Genomic DNA, 6,659 nt, shown 5'->3' with positions numbered 1-6,659 from the left:
CGGGGGGGGGGGGGGGGGGGGGGAGAGCACTCTGTAAACACAGCCAAGTGTGCCCTGGGTGGCTGCGCCAGGAGGCGGTGATGATTACTTGTTCCCGTCTGCCCCAGAATTAGCACCAATTTGCCTAAATGAGACAAGGCCAAGCAAAAAGGGTGCAAAAGGGTTCCATGTTGTCTTGCCACTGGCAATCTCTGGCTCCTCTGGGGAAAACTGGTTCAGGGGCTTACCCCATACTAAGTTGAGAGGGAAAAGATATCCTTTCCTGGCTTTCCTAACCCGAGGGTATCTCGGGTGTGGCCGGGTGAGGCCCAAAGCCGCTAGTCAGCAGCGACAGAGAATGCTGAGTTTAAATTTGGATTCAGACAGCCCTGAATGCTCACGCTTCTTCTCCAACTTACTAGCTGTGAGATCTCACAGAACTCATAGCCAGCTTGAGTCTCCGTAAAGTGGGATGATAATCCCTCCACCTCCTCCATGGGGGAGGACAAAATCAGCTAACTCAAGTAAAAGTCCTCATTCGAGGTCTGATAGACAAAAGGTGTGCGGCGCCTGGGGATGTCTTCTTTCTTTCCCTCTGTTTCTGGGTTTTACTGCCAATATTGGAAACAGCCTGGTGAGCAACAAGTAGAAGGTGACCTCTTTCTTGCTATAACCCCCGCCACCAGCACCAGCAGCTTGATTCTTCTCAAAAGTGCCACCAAGGATGTAGCCAGTGCAGGGGACTCCAACTCTTCACAAAGAACATACCCACTTTACTTACAACTTCTTAGCCAAGCGCTGCTGTCTTGCTTAGGTGGGATGTTCCTCAGAGAGACTACGTGGAGAAGGACACTTGGGTTGTCTTTTGCCCAAATGAACCGCCAATAGGATCCCATGAAATTAAGACCATAGATCATAATGCATTTCAAATGCCTTGCCCTAGGCTCATCAAAATATTTGACCCCTCTTTCTTTAAAGGACTACTCCCAGGCATGGTTCCTTAGCCTGGGGCCAGCCTAACAGGTTCCATGTAAGCCAGACCATAGGAAGCAGTAGTATCATTTTGTGGTCCTGGGGAGGCTTTTGAATCTATCTTTTCCGTACAGCTATGATATCCCAAATCATGCTCTGGTGACATGCTCTATTTCCGTAGATTCCAGGAATAGCTACTCAGTGCTGTCTCTATTCTGTTTCCACCCAACCCAGTTCTGATACTATCTAGACTCAGCAAAGGCTCCACAAGTTAAGTGCAAGTTCTCCACGGGACCGCCCGCCCTTCAGATGCTAGTCACAAGCCCCCAGGGAGTCCCCAGGACACCCACTCATCTGCCCAACTGGTTACAAATCTAGGGGTTCCATGATTCCCTCAGGTTTGATAATTCACAGGAATGACTCACAGAACTCAAGAAAACACAAACTTATGATTACAGTTGTTTTTGAGAGGCTACATGAAGAGATCCTAAGACAGAACTCAGCCTCTGCTTTATCCCCATGGAGTGAGAGTCTGTTCACCCTCTGGGCACTTCTCTGAGTTCACCAACCGGGAAGCTCCAATGAGCCTTGATGTCAGAGTTTTTACCGGAGTTTCATTATGATGAAGACAAGATTGATCTCAATTTCTCCTCTCCCCAACTCCCAGTTCCCCCAACCTCCCCGCCCCTCCAGGTCAGGTTGGGCCCAAATCCAGCAGTCTAATAGCAGGCCTGGCCTTTCTGATGTCCAGCCCCCATTCTGAAGCTATCGAAAGGCCCACATGAGTCATCTCCTTAGCTTAACAAAGACACCTCTATCTCTTGGGAAATTCCAAGGATTTTATAAGAGCTCTATACCAGGGACCAGGGACAAAGACCACATATATTCTTTATCATATCATAGTCTCCTATTATTATTTACAAAACATAAGGGCTTTCAGTTGAAGCTTTTTCCTTTGGGCAGTGGAGAATCACTTAAAGCAAGTGATTTCTTGAGCAGCTACTATGGGCCATAAATGATATACATGCTGCGAGCTGTACTTTTGGGAGATAATTTGGACAATTGCATGGAGAGCGGTCTGGCTGAAGTGACAGGAGAAGATGAGGAAGGAGGCAGTCGCCCTGTGTAGCGGCTAGCCTCAAAGTGATGAGAGCTAATATGGGGGAGCACAAGTGGGCATGGAAAATCTGGGGGTCATTTGAGAGAGGTTTTGAAGGGAGATTTCAACGTGCCATCTAACTTTTTTTGTTTTGGTTTTTACAGAACCTCCATTAATCTTTGTATGATTTGACAAAGTCTGCATTATTAAAAGACAGATAATAAAATTTCAGCTTATATAGAATCTGACATAATAAGTTCTATAGTATCTAGAATATTACATAGGAAATGAGAGGGAAACTGGGGGGGAAACAGCATAAAAGCATCACCGTATCTGCAGGTGTGGTCCATAGTGTGCAGCATGTAAAAATAATCCTAGAGAAAACACAGAGGACTTACTTGGGTGAAGCATTTTTCCTTCTGGGGAGGGGAAGGGGGTGATGAAGAGGGGCAGGAATTCAAAGGCATAAGCAGAATGCGTTCCCCATTTCAAAATGGTACTAAAATATTTACATCACGGCACTAGGACACCTTTGAGAAAAAGAACACCTTGACCAGAGTAGGTTCATTCCGTGATTCTTTAGTAATATGTACAACTTCAAGTAATGGAGAGGACTTAAAGAATAATTTTACTTTAACAGTGGCTATTTTTCTTCTCACCCTCTGGGGCTTGATCTGTTTCAGCATCACACGGACACTTCTCCACACGGTTTCTAGAAAACCAGATTCTTATTCTTGAAGCACCTTCTATAAAGGAATCGCTAAGAATTTTATCTCCATACAATCAGGGCTAAAATAAACTCCCCTTTCTATAGCCTTACTTGAGGCTTTTCAGTGCAGGGGTCTCGGGAAGGTTTTGGTTTCTTTATTCAAAGGACCACAAGTGTTTACACTAAACACTTCTGACTCCTTTATCTGCTTTTTGTTTTAATTTTCTATTGTTAAGCTGTACTGGTGATAGCCTTCTCTTACTGGCCACTCTAACCCATCTCCATCAGGGAACCCTAAAGGAGACCATGTAAATACCTGTTTAAAGTTCTTCCATCTACTTCCCATTTCGTATGGTAAAACAAGGACCTCATCTAGTTGGCAATAATTGAATTCGATCTTTAGCCTTTTCTTCAATCCGCGATTCAACAGAAGTTTTGTTTCTGAGACTTATTTTCATCTGGTTACAAAACAACATCCCAACCACTCTGGTTGTTCCTAAAGCTAATCCCAAGGCAAACAAGGTGGCTACAAGTGCTGGTAACTCAAAGGGAATAATTGGAAGAGGATCTCTCTGGGCTGCCCTTCTCCATCTTTACTGTGTTCTGCCCAAAGGAGAGCCAATTATAAAGACATGTAAACAAGGTCATAACGAAAATGAAGGCAGCATGAGTGCAACCGGTGGTGCTAAAAGGAGAAGCAGGGTGAACAAAGCACAACTTTGGTCACCACACAGTTACTGATCAAGGACAGTGATGGTCCATCTTCATCACACATCTGTTACACCTTCTGCGGAGACGCAACCATGGTGACTTCTGTGCGTGGCACACTTTACTAGCTTGAGACTTTTCCAGTTTCCACCCCAAAGGGGCGAAGCCAGGACCAATAAACATAGCATGGAAGTCATTATAAAGAATTGATAATTTCTGAACATGATGAAATAAAGTCATGTTTCCTCCAGTTGCATGTAAAGGCCAATACTGCAACACAGAGTCAATCCTGGCCATGACAGAACACAGTGCTGTGTCACCGAGGGCTACGATGGGACTCCAGTGACACCGTCTCTTTCATTCTTGGGGATTTTCAAACTTGATAACTGAGCAGAATGTACCTGTTTCAGTGAGGAAGAATGAATGCTTTCCTAGTTTTAGAAAATCACGCGTCTCCTTGTTCTGTGCCTCGTTTCTGTGTGCCACAAGTTCATTTGTGTGCCTGAATTGTCATGCCTTCAAGTCATGGGATGTTAGTGCAGCATCACATGGACATGTGCCATTTTCACTGTTCTACATGCAGATTTCTGTATCTTCACCAGGACGATCCAGCATCTTGGCTTGAAACCCAATCTCAGTCTGGGCCCCAGTGCCCACACCTCGGCCGTGTAATTCCAGGGCAACCTGGACTCACCCAGAACAGGTCTTCTCCTCACACAACTCTGTTATGGGTACCTCCGTCCAACACAAGCACAAAGCAAATCCTGGTTGGGACAGGCTGGAAAGCAGGCCAAGCCACGACCCATCTGTCTTTCCAACAGCACTCTTCACCATTTAACATTTTGTCTTCATTACAAAATACAATGTGATGACTAGAGGAAACTACGGGAAGAGTTAAACTGTTTGCTAAAGGAATCCAAGGCATCTTGATAAGTAAACTGGCTCTTTTGCGATGAATAGAGCTTTGTGTTCTAAACATTAAAAACTAACAGAAAAGATAGCAATATTCTATCTCCTGAGCAAGCTTCAGCACCTCTGTCTTGATTTTTAATGCCATATGTCTATTATTCTTCTGAACAAAAATGTTGACTCCTCTTGTCTTCGAATGGCTGACCTATTTCTGCTTTAAAATGAACACTGTCGGTTTTTACTCTTCAAACAGAGTTTTGAAATGTGTTCTCTTCTGAGGACAGGGCCCTCCCTCCCCTCGTAGATCACAAATTCATGAAGTGGCCGGGGGAATGTTGGATGCGCCCCTGTATAAATCATATAGCAGAGAGAACCTGTAACACTATGTGTTAAAACTGGTGATTTCTTCCCCTGTGCAGATTTCAGTAAACAATAAAACACTATTCCAAAATCCTCAGTGTACTCTTTTTTCCACAATGTTAATGAAGACACCAAATCGCTCACACCTGCAGAAGTTCTGCAACAGGCTGAATATTTTAAGTGAGAATTTCTCAAAAAAATAATTTCATGGGTTTCAATTGGGGGAAAGAAATGATTATTTTATGTATCACAGGTGATACGTTGAACTGAAATACAAATGAAAGAGTAAAAAAACATACACGCTTTATTCCTGCAAGAAGCACTTTTTGTGCTTACTTTTTAAAAGAAATTATTATATATCAAGTTGCAAGATACTGACTTTTAAGAAAACTGGCAAGTGGCAGTTCCTCGTATTTCTGTATTTTTTTTATTTGAAGGAAGTACTCCTCCTTTAACTTAATATTAAAATAATTAAGTTAAGAAATAATTTTTGAACCACAACCATGTGGTTGTGTCAAAAAAAAGAGAAGATGTAATTAGCTGTTGAATATTAATAAAAATTGACACAATGCATATTTATGATGTGTCAGGCAGTTCTAAGACATGTGTTAAGTCACCGAATCCTCAGAAAGAGGAACCCTTGTGCAACTGGTGGGAATGCAAACTGGTGCAGCCCCTCTGGAAAGCAGTATGGAGGTTCCTCAAAAAATTAAAAATAGAACTACCCTACAACCCAGCAATTGCACTACTAGGTATTTATCCAAGGGATACAGAAGTGCTCTTTCGAAGGGACACATGCACCCAATGTTTATTTATTTTTTATTGTATCTTTTATCTTTATTTATCTTTTAAGATGACTAATCAGCTGACTTTATTTTTTCTTTCATAGTTTATTGTCAAGTTGGGATTCCATTTAACACCCAGTGCTCATCCCAACAAGTGCCCTCTTCCACGCCCATCACTCCCCTTACCCTTTCCCTTTCCCCCACCCCCATCAGCCCTCAGTTTGTTCTCAGCATTCAAGAGTCTCTCATGGTTTGCCCCCCTCCCTCTCCCAAACTGTTTATCCCTTTCTCCTCCCCCATGACCCTCCATTAAGTTTCTCCTGATCCACCTATAAGTGAAAACATATGGTATTTGTCCTTCTCTGCCTGACTTATTTCGCTCAGCATAACACCCTCAAGGTCCATCCATGTTGCTACACATGGCCAGATTTCATTCTTTCTCATTGCCATGGAGTATTCCATGGTATGGATAAACCACATCTTCTTGATCCATTCATCAGTTGATGGACACTTAGGCTCTTTCCATGATTTGGCTATTGTTGAAAGTGTTGCTATGAACATTGGGGTACATGTGCCCCTATGCATCAGCACTCCTGTATCCCTTGGGTAAATTCCTAGCAGTGCTATTGCTGGGTCATAGGGAAGTTCTATTGTTAATTTTTTGAGGAACCTCCACACTGTTTTCCAGAGGGGCTGCACCAGTTTACATTCCCACCAACGGTGTAGGAGGGATGCTCCCCAATGTTTATAGCAGTGCTATCAACAGTAGCCAAAGTTTGGAAAGAGCCCAAAATGTCCATCAATGAATGAATGGATAAAGAAGATGTGGTATACACACACACACACACACACACACACACACACACAATGGAGTATTACTTGGTGATCAAAGAGGATGAAATCTTGCCATTTGCAACAATGTGGATGGAACTAGAGGGTATTATCCTAGGTGAAATTAGTCAGAGAAAGACAAATACCATATGATTTCACTCACATGTGGAATTGATGATACAAAATGGATGAACATAATAGAAGGGGAAAAAAATAATATAAAAACAGGGAGGGGGACAAACCATAAGAGATTCTTAAATACAGAAAACGAACAGAGTTGCTGAAGGCGTTTGGGTGGGGAGAAGAG

General features: G+C 43.1%; 1 protein-coding gene and 1 pseudogene across 2 annotated transcripts in view; one reads left to right on the top strand and one right to left on the bottom strand.

Annotated features, from left to right (window-relative positions):
* The window catches only part of LRRC8B (leucine rich repeat containing 8 VRAC subunit B), a 56,341-nt gene extending 51,540 nt beyond the window's left edge, over nt 1-4,801 (top strand). Inside the window, exon 8 of one of the 2 annotated variants that reach the window (XM_077746028.1) lies at nt 3,262-4,801. The gene's annotated coding sequence lies outside the window, so the exon portion shown is untranslated. Of the gene's footprint in view, nt 1-3,047; nt 3,179-3,261 lie in introns of those variants that run through there. The other variant, XM_077746027.1, reaches the window with a different exon arrangement.
* On the bottom strand, nt 2,634-3,235 carry LOC144216613 (palmitoyltransferase ZDHHC6 pseudogene; annotated as a pseudogene).
* Nucleotides 4,802-6,659: the final 1,858 nt, after the last annotated feature.

Source organism: Crocuta crocuta, unplaced genomic scaffold (assembly GCF_008692635.1).
Source record: "Crocuta crocuta isolate KB4526 unplaced genomic scaffold, BGI_CrCroc_1.0 scaffold48, whole genome shotgun sequence".
Lineage (NCBI taxonomy): Eukaryota > Metazoa > Chordata > Mammalia > Carnivora > Hyaenidae > Crocuta > Crocuta crocuta.
Note: the sequence above shows the minus strand (reverse complement) of the source record. Positions and strands in the feature narration are given on the sequence as shown.